A 15,684-nucleotide genomic window follows, 5' to 3' on the forward strand; every position below is an offset into this window, starting at 1 on the left:
ACTGCAGTGCATCTCCTCCTCATGGCCTGCACCAGATTTGCCAGTTCTTGCTGTGAGATGTTACCCCACTCTTCCACCAAGGCACCTGCAAGTTCCCAGACATTTCTGGGGGGAATGGCCCTAGCCCTCAACCTCCGATCCAACAGGTCCCAGACGTGCTCAATGGGATTGAGATCCGGGCTCTTCGCTGGCCATAACAGGACACTGACATTCCTGTCTTGCAGAAAATTACGCACAGAACGAGCAGTATGGCTGGTGGCATTGTCATGCTGGAGGGTCATGTCAGGATGAACCTGCAGGAAAGGTACCACATGAGGGACAAGGGTGTCTTCCCTGTAACACACAGTGTTGAGATTGCCTGCAATGACAACAAGCTCAGTCCGATGATGCTGTGACACACCGCCCCAGGCCATGACGGATCCTCCACCTACAAATCGATCCAGCTCCAGAGTACAGAGTGTAATGCTCATTCCTTCGACAATAAACGCAAATCTGACCGTCACCCCTGGTGAGACAAAACTGCGACTCATCAGTGAAGAGCACTTTTGCCAGTCCTGTCTGGTCCAGCGACAGTGGGTTTGTGCCCATAGGCGACGTTGTTGCTGGTGAGGACATGCCTTACAACAGGCCTACACGCCCTCAGTCCAGCCTCTCTCAGCCTATTGCGGACAGTCTGAGCATTGATGGAGGGATTGTGCATTCCTGGTGTAACTCAGGCAGTTGTTGTTGCCATCCTGTACCTGTCACACAGGTGTGATGTTCGGATGTACCGATCCTGTGCAGGTGTTGTTACATGTGGTCTGCCACTGCTAGGACAATCAGCTGTCTGTCCTGTCTCCCTGTAACGCTGTCTTAGGCTTTTCACAGTACGGACATTGCAATTTATTGCCCTGGCCACACCTGCAGTCCTCATGCCTCCTTGCAGCATGCCTAAGGCACGTTCACGCAGATGAGCAGGGACCCTGGGCATCTTTCTTTTGGTGTTTTTCAGAGTCAGTAGAAAGGCCTCTTTAGTGTCCTAAGTTTTCATAACTGTGACATGAATTGCCTACCATCTGTAAGTTGTTAGTGTTTTGACGACCGTTCCACAGGTGCGTGTTCATTAATTGTTTATGGTTCTTTGAACAAGCATGGGAAACAGTGTTTAAACCCTTTACAATGAAGACCTGTGAAGTTATTTGGATTTTTACAAATTATCTTTGAAAGACAGGGTCCTGAAAAGGGGATGTTTCAGTTTTTGCTGACTTTATGATTTGCTCTGTAAACTGAAATAGCAGGAGTGTTGTCATACTGTAATTTTTTACTGTACAACATGAGATGAGATAACATTCCTAGAACTCATCATAGTTTCTCAGATATCAGTATTGGTGCTGTTCCTGTTGCATTAGAGGAGAGGCTCGAAGCCCCAAAGCGGTCTGGTGGCAAAGCCTCTCTTCCTGCAGCTGTTCCTTAGGGAACAGGGAATCTCCAGACTGGTGCAACAGTGGAAAGATGAAGGCATTCAATAATAAAATGTCATGGTTTACAACAGGTAAGGAAGCAATGCTTTGAGATGTGTAGTCTGTGTATTGTGCTAGTCTGAGTTTGTTTCTGTGGATATTTTTTTACTTCTTCAAATATAGCATTTATTCATATAGTGTTTTTTGTATGTTGTGCATTTTTCAGAGTTGCAGAAAAGTGCAGGCACATTCCCACCGTACCTACTGTACCTAACATACTGGAATGAACCAGTACAATACATTCATCACTGTACACAATCAGCATTCAGGATTAGACCCACCCATTGTATAATTAAGCAGTAAGGCACGAGGGGGTGTGGTATAGGGCCAATATACCATGGCTAAGGGCTGTTCTTAGGCACAACACAATACGGAGTACTTGGATACAGCCCTTAGCCGTGGTATATTGGCCATATTCCCCAAACCCTCAAGGTGCCTTATTGCTATTATCAACTGGTTACCAATGCAAAAATACATGTTTTGACATACCCGTGGTACATGGTCTGATATACCACGGCTGTCAGCCAATCGAACCACCCAGTTTATAAAACTACATAAACACTGTATTCACTATGTGCACTTTGCTCAGCGGGAAACTCTGTCTTTCTTGATTCTCCACAGTGGATGTGATTCTGGATCCGGATACGGCTCATCTCTCTCTCCTCCTGTCTGCAGACGGGAAACAAGTGACCCGGAGAGACCCTAGAAGAGGAGAGCAAAGAAAGAATCTTCCAGACTACCCAGGATAATTTAATCTGAGCGTCAGTGTCCTGTGAAAGGAGGGCTTTTCCACAGGGTGTTGTTATTACAAAGTAACGGTGAAGGGGAAGACTGACTGGACATTAGGAGTGGCGAGAGTGTCCATAAACAGGAAGGGTAGTGTTTTACTAAACCCTGAGAATGAATACTAGTTGATATGGCTGAGAGATGGGAGCACATACAAAGCTCTTGGTGACTCTCCTGTTCCTCTCTCCTTGACCCCAGTAAGTAAAGGTCCAGGATGGCAGGCAGGCTCAGGCAGAGTTCAGTAAACCAGAGGTGGAGCAAAGGTAGGCTCAGGGTCCAGGATGGGCAGAGTGGCCAGGTGGTCAGGTACAAGGTCAGGAGAGGCAAGGGTAAAAAACCAGGAGGATGCGAAAAAGAGACGCCGGGAAAAAGTCAGGCGCTGACAGGACGAACGCTGGTAAGCTTGACAAACAAGAAGAACTGGCAACAGACAAACAGAAGACACAGGTATAAGTACACAGGGGATAATGGGGAAGATAGGTGACACCTGGAGGGGGGTGGAGACAAGCACAAAGACAGGTGAAACAGATCAGGGCGTGACAAATGCATCCATAATAAATACGAATACAAACTTTGCTGACACACTCAATCCATACTTCAGCCCAGGGGTCAATCACAGTCGCAATAAAGCCCCACTGGTCATTTCTCCTGTCAATCACAAAGACTAAATCTACACTTCAGGACATATGTAAATGTATATATTTATTTAAAATGTCTGTTTATCTAAATAAATGTTACAAATATCAAAATCTATGTAAAGTAAGTCTACTTACATACAAGGAACTATGTAAAGTTTTTATCTGTCTAATAGTCAGCTGTACATTGATTGGTCGTTATCATGTTATCATGTTGCCTATTCAAGCAGTTTGAAGGCATTTAGACAAGGCATTGGGATGTTGGTTTAGACACCATTCATCATTAAAGCACTGCATTAAAGCACTGCATCATAAGAGATGACTGCTCTTTCAAGTAGAAAGATAATACACATTCTTAGATTAAAGCGAGTAAAGGCATATAAATTAGCACATTTTGAGAATTATTTTAGTAATTAATCATAATATTATTATTAACCATTATGTACACAGGTGATGTTACAGGTATGATAAGGTATCCAGACTGGTAGAATCTTCTTACTCCAGAGTCAGGATTCTAACATTCCGGAGTCAGGATTACTCTGTTCCACACCTCAGAAACAACTCGACAACCCCCGATTTGGTGTTGAGAAAGACATTTGCATCCATAATATTATAGGAGTTTGGGGGTACAGTATGCTGCTAATTACTATTTTGGCAGAGGGGTGTCACGCCCTGACCATAGTTTACTTTGTATTTTCTATGTTTTGTTTGGTCAGGGTGTGATCTGAGTGGGCATTCTATGTTTCATGTCTTGTTTGTCTATTTCTATGTTCAGCCTGATATGGTTCTCAGTCAGAGGCAGGTGTTCGTCATTGTCTCTGATTGGGAACCATATTTAGGTAGCCTGGGTTTCACTGTGTGTTTGTGGGTGATTGTTCCTGTCTATGTGTTTTCACCAGATAGGCTGTTTAGGTTTTCGTTTCGTTACGTTTATTGTTTTTGTAGTGTTTGTGTTTAGTGTGTCTTTTCATTAAACATGAATCGCAATCGACACGCTGCATTTTGGTCCGACTCTCCTTCTCACCAAGAAAACCGTTACAGAATCACCCACCACAATGATAACATGGGACAGAGGGACAGCTCGGGACAGAGGTAACTCGGGACAGATGGGTAGCTCAGCACTGAGAGGAAGGTTACCGTAGAATGGAGGCGGTGAAAGCAGAGAGGCGCTGGTATGAGAAGGCAGCACGGCGACGCGGATGGAAGCCTGAGAGGCAGCCCCAAAAATTTCTTGGGGGGGGGGCTAACAGGGAGTATGGCTATGCCAGGTAGGAGACCTGGGCAGACTCCCTGTGCTTACCGGGGGGCTAGAGAGACCGGACAGGCACCGTGTTATGCAGTGGTGCGCACGGTGTCTCCAGTGCGGTGCATAGCCCGGTGCGGTATATTCCAGCTCCGCGTGTCTGCCGGGCTAGATTGAGCGTCGAGCCTAATGCCATGAAGCCGGCTCTACGCAGCTGGTCCCCAGTGCGTCTCCTTGGGCCGGTTTACATGGCACCAGCCTTGCGCTCGGTGTCTCCGGTTCGCCTGCATAGTCCAGTGCGGGCTATTCCTCGCCGCACTGGCAGGGCGACCGTGAGTATTCAACCAGGTAAGGTTGGGCAGGCTCGGTGCTCAAGAGCTCCAGTGCGCCTGCACGGTCTGGTTTTTCCAGTACCACCTCCACACCCCAGCCCTCCGGTAGCAGCTCCCAGCACCAGGCTTCCTGTGCGTGTCCTCGGCCCAGTACCACCAGTGCCAGCACCACGCATCAGGCCTACAGTGCGCCTCGCCTGTCCAGCGCTGCCAGAGCCTCCCTTCTCTTCAGCGCTGTCGGAGTCTCCCGCCTGTTTAGCGCTGTCAGAGCTTTCCGCCTCTACAGCGCTGCCGGAGTCTCCCGCCTGTTCAGAACTGCCAGTTAGCATAGAGCTGCCAGTTAGCATAGAGCTGCCAGTTAGCATAGAGCTGCCAGTTAGCATAGAGCTGCCAGTTAGCATGGAGCTGCCAGTCTGCAAGGAGCTGCCAGTTAGCAAGGAGCTGCCAGTTAGCAAGGAGCTGCCAGTTAGCAAGGAGCTGCCAGTCTGCAAGGAGCTGCCAGTCTGCAAGGAGCTGCCAGTCTGCAAGGAGCTGCCAGAGCTGCCTGTCTGCAGGATGCCGCCAAAGCTGCCAGTCTGCAAGGAGCCGCCAGAGCTGCCAGTCTGCAAGGAGCCGCCAGAGCTGCCAGTTAGCATGGAGCAGCCAGGGCCGCCAGTCAGCATGGAGCAGCCAGGGCCGCCAGTCAGCATGGAGCAGCCAGGGCCGCCAGTCAGCATGGAGCAGCCAGTCAGCATGGAGCAGTCAGTCAGCATGGAGCAGCCAGAGCTGCCAGTCAGCATGGAGCAGCCAGTCAGCATGGAGCAGCCAGAGCTGCCAGTCATCATGGAGCAGCCAGTCAGCATGGAGCAGCCAGAGCAGCCAGGGCCGCCAGTCAGCATGGAGCAGCCAGAGCTGCCAGTCAGCATGGAGCAGCCAGAGCAGTCTGCCAGCATGGAGCAGCCAGAGCTGCCAGTCAGCATGGAGCAGCCAGATCTGCCAGTCGACCAGACTCTTCCAGATCTGCCAGTCGACCAGACTCTTCCAGATCTGCCAGTCGACCAGACTCTTCCAGATCTGCCAGTCGACCAGACTCTTCCAGATCTGCCAGTCGTCCAGACTCTTCCAGATCTGCCAGTCGTCCAGACTCTTCCAGATCTGCCAGTCGTCCAGACTCTTCCAGATCTGCCAGTCGTCCAGACTCTTCCAGATCTGCCAGTCGTCCAGACTCTTCCAGATCTGCCAGTCGTCCAGACTCTTCCAGATCTGCCAGTCGTCCAGACTCTTCCAGATCTGCCAGTCGACCAGACTCTTCCAGATCCGCCAGTCGTCCAGATTCTCCCAGATCTGCCAGTCGACCAGATTCTCCCAGATCCGCCAGTCGACCAGATTCTCCCAGATCCGCCAGTCGACCAGATTCTCCCAGATCCGCCAGTCGACCAGATTCTCCCAGATCCGCCAGTCGACCAGATTCTCCCAGATCCGCCAGTCGACCAGATTCTCCCAGATCCGCCAGTCGACCAGATTCTCCCAGATCCGCCAGTCGACCAGATTCTCCCAGATCCGCCAGTCGACCAGATTCTCCCAGATCCGCCAGTCGACCAGATTCTTCCAGATCTGCTAGTCGACCAGGATCTGCTGAAACCGCCAGCCAGCCAGGTTCTGGTAGTTTCTACTACCTGCCTGGGCTTCCTCTCAGTGCTGAGCTTCTTCTCAGTGCTGAGCTTCCTCTCAGTGCTGAGCTACCCATCTGTCCCGAGTTACCTCTGTCCCGAGCTGTCCTTCTGTCCCATGTTATCATTGTGGTGGGTAACCTATTTAGGGACGTTTAGGAGGGGGATTAAAACTGTCATGGAGTGGGGTCCACGTCCAGCGCCAGAGCCGCCACAGCGGACAGATGCCCACCCAGACCCTCCCCTATAGGTTCAGGTTTTGCGGCCGGAGTCCGCACCTTGGGGGGGGGGGTACTGTCACGCCCTGACCATAGTTTACTTTGTATTTTCTATGTTTTGTTTGGTCAGGGTGTGATCTGAGTGGGCATTCTATGTTTCATGTCTTGTTTGTCTATTTCTATGTTCAGCCTGATATGGTTCTCAGTCAGAGGCAGGTGTTCGTCATTGTCTCTGATTGGGAACCATATTTAGGTAGCCTGGGTTTCACTGTGTGTTTGTGGGTGATTGTTCCTGTCTATGTGTTTTCACCAGATAGGCTGTTTAGGTTTTCGTTACGTTTATTGTTTTTGTAGTGTTTGTGTTTAGTGTGTCTTTTCATTAAACATGAATCGCAATCGACACGCTGCATTTTGGTCCGACTCTCCTTCTCACCAAGAAAACCGTTACAAGGGGACAGAAACTCACATTTTCTCCTCTCCACCGTCTCGTCTGTGGCCTCCAGGTCACCTGGAATAACCTTGATCTGGGGAGGAAAGAATCCATGTACTTATTCATACCAGAAAGGAGTGTCTACAGGAGAAAGTATTTTGATGTAACATGATACATAGGCTACCATAAGTTAACATAATAGGATATTGAAGGTAAGGATACACTAGGTGGTGTACAGTGCCTTCGGAAAGTATTCAGATCCCTTGACTTTTTCAACATTTTGTTACGTTACAGCCTTATTCTAAAATTGATTAAATTGTTTTTTTTCCTCATCAATCTACACACAATACCCATAATGACAAAGCAAACACATGTTTTTAGACATTTTTGCTAATTTATAAAAAAAATAAAATAGAAATGTCAAATTTACATACTTATTCAGACCCTTTACTCAGTACTTTGTTGAAGCATCTTTGGCAGCAATTACAGCCTCAAGTCTTTTTGGGTATGACGCTACAAGCTTGGCACACCTGTATTTGGGAAGTTTCTCCCATTCTTCTCTGCAGATCCTCTCAAGCACTGTCAGGTTGGATAGGGACAGCTATTTTCAGGTCTCTCCAGAGATGTTTGATCAGGTTCAAGTCCGGGACTATGTTTAACCTTTTTTTAGTTACTATATGATTCCATATGTTTTATTTCATAGTTTTGATGTGTTCACTATAATTCTTCAATGTAGAAAATAGTAAAAATAAAGAAAAACCCTGAATGTGTAAGGTTCTGTATTTATTTTATTAGTCAACCTTGTGTTCTGTTTCATTGTGTTCTTGAACGTAGTCGTCTTTATTTTTTGTTCATTGATTTCATCTGTGTTAGTTACTCACCTGGTCTCATCAGCTCCTTATTTAGTTCAGTTCATTCTGTTTGTGCCTTTGTGAGGTATTGTTTGTTTTGACTCTACTAATCCTTATCCTAGCTCATTTGTGAGAACCAGTTATAGCCTTCAGTCCTAGTTTTGATTCACCTACCTGTTTGCTTACCTGTGTATGACCATTGCCTGCATGTGACCACGATTGCTGCCTTCTGCGAAGGCGAAATAAAACACCTGCCACGCTCTGCACGTGAATCTACACCTTTTTCTCCCTGAGTATTCATTACAGAATGGCTAGGTGTGTTCATACTTGACTGGTACAGTGTGTCAAAAAATACCTTTGACCATAAGAAATATAAGTCCTTTGGTTTTCTAAAAAAGGAGTTTAATTCATTCACTGCCCATTGCCATGTCCCTGGTTCTGTAAAAAAAAGCACATACAATAGGAGCCAATCAAAAAAGTTGGGTGTGGGTGGAGCTCTGGTTGAGGTAGTGATTGGGATTGCTTTGACTTTATCTGTCACGGTTCCAACTGAGGTTTCCATGGTTATTGTTTCCACTATCGTGGCTGATGCTGAGGCTAATGACAGCGTCACAGCGTTAGAAGCTAGGCTGTGGAAGGGGCTTAGAGGTTTTAGGGTTGTACGTTCTGAGCTAGCCACCATCTGATGAGACTCAGCAAGCAGCCTCTGTAGACGATTGGTGGAAGAACACTCGTCCTCCTAGGAAGACGGATAAAAGATAATGAAGTTTAAGACCAAATGTTTATGTCCACGATGCGTAGTTATTATGAAGGCCAGGAGGTTTTCGTGTCAGATTACGTGGTCCACTCACATCATCTACAGCTGTAAAAAGGCTTCCCAAGTTGCAATTCTCAACACCTTGTTGACAGGCGGTTGGTGGAGAGGCGGAGTCATTGGCAGGACTGGGGCTCCTCCTACCCCGAGAGGAAGCGGAGGGGCTATCCATGTACACACAGGTGAGATCACCTTGGCTGGGAAAGCAGTCAGTCAATCATTTAATCAGCCAATCAATCAAGCAATTACTATCCCTGAGATCTCAGAGCTCTGGGGCTGATGTCCACCAGCAGTATGGAGGTGTCCTCCATTAAACACAACTAGGAGCTCTATCCCTGTCTGAGAGTTGAGAGTTGAAAGTGATCAAATTCAACATCTACTCAGACTCCAACCTTGACTTTCTCTGCCTCTCAGAGACATGGCTCCATGGACACTCCATGTGCTGCTTTGATTGTGCCTGGCTACAATGTTTTCAGGAGAGACAGGATTGAAGGAAGAGGAGGGGGTGTGATGATTTACATTAAAGAACATATCCGATGTAAACAAATTGAGTGGTCATGTGATAATGAACTAGAATGTATCGGCCTGAATGTTACACTGTCTCCCCAAATGTCTTTTACCCTCATTGGAATGTATAGGCCACCTTCCACCAAAAGTGTGTTTTTTGATCAGTTTAAAACCATGCTTAGGGAATGTGATTTTGGGAAAGAGGTCATCTTAATGGGAGATTTTAACATTAATTATGAAGACAAGTGTTGTAGGAAACCCCTCAAACGGATCACTAATACCTTTTACCTTACACAGCTAGTTAAAGGGCCAACCAGGGTGACTTGTTGCTCTAAAACACAGATTGGTCTGGTGTTCAGTAATAAACCAGAGAGAGTGACTAAATCATTCAATATGGTTACTGGGCTGTCTGATCATAATCTGACACTTATAGCCAGAAAGCTGTCTAAGAGCAGGTTTAACCTCTCTACTGTTAGAAAGCCGGATCAACTCAGAATACCTAAGAGTGAATTAAACTATTTTGAAAAAGCAATTAAGGGAATAAACTGGAATGATCTCTTGTCCTATACAGACGTGGAAGCTGATAGTCAGGTTTTTCTATCCACAATCCAGACTACAATAAATGGCTTCCTAAAGAAAATCAAATCCAAACCTGGCCAAAAGAGCACTCTTCCTTGGCTAAATGGAGAAATCTGGAAATTGATGAAAGAACGAGATTATGCTCTAAAAATAGCCCTAAAATCTAAATTAGAGCATGACAGACATAGGTTTACCATGTTGAGAAATAAGGTGATGAAAGAAATCAGACAGGCCAAGGCAAACTTTTTTATTAACATAATTGGTGAAGCAAAGGGAAATTCTAAATTGATATGGGAGAATCTAAAAAAGTTAACAGGGAAAGACCATAGTAACACTGCAAAAAGACTAGAAATCATGGTGAATAACAATCTAACACAGGATGCAGTTGAAATAGCAATAGCCTTCAATTCCTACTTTATTGACTCTGTCAGGGTACTGACACAAAACCCCTCCACTTGTTTCTTGGGCTCAGTGCTAGTGAATGACACTCAACCTGTCTTCATCATAAGGGAGGTTTCTGAGTCAAAGTTGAACAAGGTGATTAGCTCACTAAAGAACTCTAAAGCCAAAGATGTGTTTGGGATGGACTCTACCTTTCTTAAAAACTACAAAGAGTCACTCATTGGCCCCATTACTAAGGTCACCAACACATCTATTGGTCTCGGTGTGTTTCCAAGGGTATGGAAGTCGGCCATAATAACGGCCATCTTTAAATCAGGCGACCCTGCTGACGTGAGTAACTACAGGCCCATTAGTATACTACCTGTGGTGTCAAAGGTTGTTGAAAAGTGTGTAGCAGAACAACTGATTGCCCACCTCAACAACAGCCCCTTCACATTACACTCCATGCAGTTTGGCTTCAGAGCGAAACACTCCACAGAAACGGCCAACTGCTTTCTTCTGGAAAATGTGAAGTCCAAGATGGACAAAGGGGGTGCTGTTGGGGCTGTGTTTCTGGACCTAAGGAAGGCTTTTGATACTGTTAATCATTAGATTCTCATCACAAAATTGTCCAAGTTCAACTTTTCCCCTGATGCCTTGAGATGGATGAAATCATACCTTGAAGGCAGAACTCAGTGTGTCAGAGTGAGCAATGAGCTGTTGCCCACTCGTAGCTATGATGTGGGCGTGCCCCAAGGGTCAATACTGGGGCCCCTCCTGTTCAGCCTGTACATTAATGATCTGCCTTCTGTCTGTACTGGGTCTGAAGTTCAAATGTATGCAGATGATACAGTGATATATGTGCATGCAAAGAGCAAACAACAAGCTGCACAAGAACTCACTACTGTAATGGTCCAGGTTACAAAGTGGCTCAGTGACTCATGTTTGCATCTCAATGTGAAAAAAACAGTTTGCATGTTCTTCACAAAGAGGGCAACAGATGCTACTGAGCCAGATGTCTATGTGTCAGGGGAGAAGCTCCAGGTGGTATCTGATTTTAAGTACCTTGGCATCATACTTGATTCCAACCTCTCTTTTAAAAAGTGTGAAAAAGGTAATTCAAATAACCAAATTCAACCTAGCTAATTTCCGATTTATACGAAATTGTTTGACTACAGAGGTAGCAAAACTGTACTTCAAATCTATGATACTCCCCCACTTAACATACTGCTTGACTAGTTGGGCCCAAGCTTGCTGTACAACATTAAAACCTATTCAGTCTGTCTACAAACAGGCTCTCAAAGTGCTTGATAGGAAGCCCAATAGCCATCATCATTGTCACATCCTTAGAAAGCATGAGCTCTTGAGTTGGGAAAATCTTGTGCAATACACCGACGCATGTCTTGTATTCAAGATCCTTAATGGCCTGGCTCCCCCTCCACTCAATATTTTTGTTAAACAGAAAACCCAGACATATGGCAGCAGATCCACAAGGTCTGCCATGAGAGGTGACTGTATAGTTCCCCTAAGGAAAAGCACCTTTAGTAAATCTGCATTCTCTGTGAGAGCTTCCCATGTCTGGAATACACTGCCATCAGACACACATAACTGCACCACATATCACACTTTCACAAAATGCTTGAAGACATGGCTAAAGGTCAATCAGATTTGTGAACATGGTCCCTAGCTGTGTGTTGCCGCTTTCCATGTTGTCTGTTGTCTGTAGCTTGTGAGGTGTGGAAACACTTTGTTGCTTTTATGAATTTTGTCTTGCTGCTTTTTGTTTTATGTTGCTCTGTCTGTATGCTGCGTCTTGCTTGTCCTATGTTGCTCTGTCTGTATGCTATGTCTTGCTTGTCCTATGTTGCTCTGTCTGTATGCTATGTCTTGCTTGTTCTATGCTGCTATTGTCTAATATTGTAATTGTTTTTAATAACCTGCCCAGGGACTGCGGTTGAAAATTAGCCGGCTGGCTAAAACCGGCACTTTTACTGAAACATTGATTAATGTGCACTGTCCCTGTAAAAATAAAAAAAATAAAAAATGTACAACTACACCTACAGCTCTGCCTTGCCTGTCCGTCAGTCATACTACCACAGCCACAGCTTTGCCCTGTCTGTCCGTCAGCCATACTACCACAGCCACAACTAGCTGTATTATAGGAGCCAGGTCCTGTCTGTCCCTTAATCATACTGTTACGCCCATATTCAGGGGACTCCATCCTCTCCACTAGAGAACCGGCATTCGTACTGATTTCCCCCTCACGCAACGATTCCCTGCATTATTTTCCTGACGATCCCTGATGGCTGTAGTGCGATACTCTGTCCTTACTGCTAACTTTACCAGAAGTGTGACTCAGGGAACCCACATTTCCGCTGTTATTACCACCAAAATTCCCTCTAACTCCACTCTGACTCTGTGTCCCTCTACCTTATTTTCCTGAAGTTCCCTGGTGGCTGTAGTTCGAGACTCTGTCACTAAGGCTAACTTATTTGGGAGTATTGAGTTGCCCTCAGAACAGCCTCATTTTTGTCAGGTAATGGAGTCTACAAGGTGTTGAAAGCGTTCCACAGGGATGCTGGCCCATGTTGACTACAATGCTTCCCACAGTTGTGTCAAATTGGCTGGATGTCATTGGGTGGAGGACCTTTCTTGATACACACAGAAAACTGTGGAGCGTGAAAAACCCAGCAGCATTGCAGTTCTTAACACAAACCAGTGTGTCTGACACCTACTACCATACCCCGTTCAAAGACCCTTAAATCTTTTGTCTTGTCCATTCACCCTCTGAATGGCACACATTCACAATCCATGTCAAGGTTTAAAAATTATTCTTTAACCTGTCTCCTCCCCTTTATTTACACTGATTGAAGTGGATTTGACAAGTGACATCAATAAGGGATCATAGCTTTTACCTGGATTCACCTGGGTATTCTATATCACGGAAAGAGCAGGTGTCCTTAATGTTTTGTGCACTCTAGGCACTCTATTTCCACACTATGAGGTTGGAATAATAATGTGAAATTGTGGAAATTATGATACCACCCTTTTAGTGTAAGAGCTGTTTGAAAAGACCGTCTGAAATTTCAGCTTGTTGTGGTGGGATGGAGTTTTGCCCTGCCTGGTGACAAAATGATTGCTTTCGAAATTGCTCTTTGCTAAGAATTTTAATTGAAAACACTCAATTGTTAAATGTATCCACTATTATTTCATACAACCGACAATTTTTTTGGGGGGGGGGGTACAGTCAATGTACAGTCACTCGATATTAAGATGGAGGACCTCCAATCGCGAATTTGCTACCAACGGGACTCTTGAAACTGCAATATTCTTTGCTTTTCTGAAACATGACTCGCCCATGACTATCCAACTCAATGGATTCTCCATTCACAGTGCAGACAGGACAGTGGAGTCTGGGAAATCGAGGAGGGGATTACATCAACACCAACTGGTGTGCTAACTCCAGCGCGGTGGAAGTGTCGATCCACTGTTCACCCATCTTGGAATACTTGATGGTCAAATGCTGACCCTTCTACCTCCCGAGGGAATTTTCAGCTGTTATTGTGACTGTTGTATACATTCCACCTCAGGACAAAGAAAATAACAAGCTGGTACTTAATGAACTGTACAAGGCTATAAATAAGCAAGAAAACCTACATCCAGAGGCTTTCTGGTTGCCGGCGATTTAAATTCCACGTCACTAAGTCACGTGATGCCCAACTTCCATCAACACGTCTCCAATGCCACTAAGGACGATAAAGTTATAGACCACTCTTATTCTACCCACTAGCAAGCATACAAGACCCTCCCTCATCTCACATTCGGCAAATCAGATCATGACTCCATACTACTGCTTCCTGTTTACAAGCAGAAACACAAACAAGGGAGTACCTGGGGCTTGCCCTGTTGAGAAATGATCACCAGAATCAGAAATTATGCTACTTTGCTAGCGCTGATTGGAATATGTTTGGAGACTACGCCGATAACATTGTCGAGCTAACCACCTCCGTCACCGGCTTCATGTATCGGCAACATTGTCCCCAAGGTGAGAGTTCGCTGCTTCCCCAATCAAAAGCCCTGGATTAACACAGAGGTTGGTGTTAAACTAAAGGACAGTTACCGCACACAGGACTATCACAAACAACCCTGAGGACAGGAATAAGTACAAGGAGTAATGATATGACCTCCACAGAGTCATCAAAGGAGCAAAAGTACGATATACGAATAAGGTGGAATCATATTACACAGGCTCTGATGCCTGCATGTGGCAGGGGCTACAGTCCATTACAGATTACAAAGGAAGACCCAACTGTGATCTGCCCAACGATGCCTCTCTACTAGACGAACTCAATGCAATTTATTCACGCTTTGACAACAACATTGTGCCGGGTGTGAGGGCCGTCACCGACCCAGTGGATTGGGTGATCTCTAAGGCTACATGACACAATGACTACCACCCTGTAGCATTCACTTCTGTAATCATGAAGTGCTTTTCGAGGCTGGTTAAGGCACACATTAACTCCACCATCCCAGACACCCTACACCCACTCCAATGTGCATACCGCCCCAACAGATCCATAGATGACTGAACCTCAATTGCTCTCCACACTACCATCACCCTAGATAAGAGGAATACCTATGTGAGAATGCTGTTAACTACCACTCATCGTTCAACACCATTGTCCCTTCCAAGCTCATCACCAAGCTTAGGACTCTGAGTCTGAACACCTCCCTCCACAACTGGATCCTGGACTTCCTGACAGGCCGAACCCAGGTAGTGTCATGACGTTGTCCTGTTGGTGAGGTTTATGACCCCCCCATAAATACCTTTCCCCTTTTCTCTCTCTACTCTACAGAATGGACTCTTGGAAAGCCCTTTGTTAACATAGAGAGAGTATGGTAACATCAAAAGGTTGGGAACGGAACAATATTTATGTAATCCAACCAGTTGAATGTATCTGTTGGTACTTAAAGAATATGATGTCAGATCAGTTGTTGTCTGAAACATTATTACTGATGAGAGGATGACATAAATTGTATCTTGGAAAGTCTACACATTCTAGTTATTGGTTCACATGAAATTGTTGTGCAATTTAAATGTTTAAATATGATACTATTTGTGAACATATTTAATGTAATTTGAGTTTTTTAAATGAGAATTGTTTATAGGTAAATAGGTATTGGTTGGAAATTATGAACCAACCCCTTTTCTACATTTCTATAATGTGACCCAATTCATGGCAGATTAAGCCAACCCCAGCATGAGCTGTGGTTGCTAATGGTTGAATGACTACAACCTAACGAAATTAACATTGTGTTCCCAATGACGTGAGGACTGATGTCCATACATTTAAAAGGGCTAATTTCAACGTGGAGGTGAAGATCGCCCCGCTGGAAAGATGAATTTTGACTATACCAGCCAGAATATAGCATGAGTTGAGTATGGCAACTTGGTACGAACATTGAACTCTTATTCACTAAAGAAGTGATACATCCTAGATGATACATCCTAGATGAGTCATCAGCAGCAGCTGTAAACGTGGCCTAGGAAAGGACGGACAATCTCTTCAGAATGACAGGGTACTACAGCGTATCCATTCTACCACACAACAACAGACTACAACGTATCCGCCCAGAAATATTATTCAAAGGACAAGGGAGATCTCAGCTGGGCAACCCAGCCCTCCATCTTCGACCAATCTATTGAAGCGCAGCTCAGAGTAAATATATTTCTTGCATTTTCCTTTTCCGAATGAGCGG

At 45.4% G+C, this 15,684-nt stretch overlaps 1 pseudogene; it reads right to left on the reverse strand.

Annotated features, from left to right (window-relative positions):
• Nucleotides 1-277: 277 nt before the first annotated feature.
• On the reverse strand, nucleotides 278-970 carry LOC149979088 (uncharacterized; annotated as a pseudogene).
• Between the last annotated feature and the right edge of the window lie 14,714 nt (nucleotides 971-15,684).

The sequence above is a fragment of the Oncorhynchus mykiss genome, chromosome 12 (genome assembly GCF_057628025.1).
Source record: "Oncorhynchus mykiss isolate SJ-2025 chromosome 12, ASM5762802v1, whole genome shotgun sequence".
NCBI lineage: Eukaryota > Metazoa > Chordata > Actinopteri > Salmoniformes > Salmonidae > Oncorhynchus > Oncorhynchus mykiss.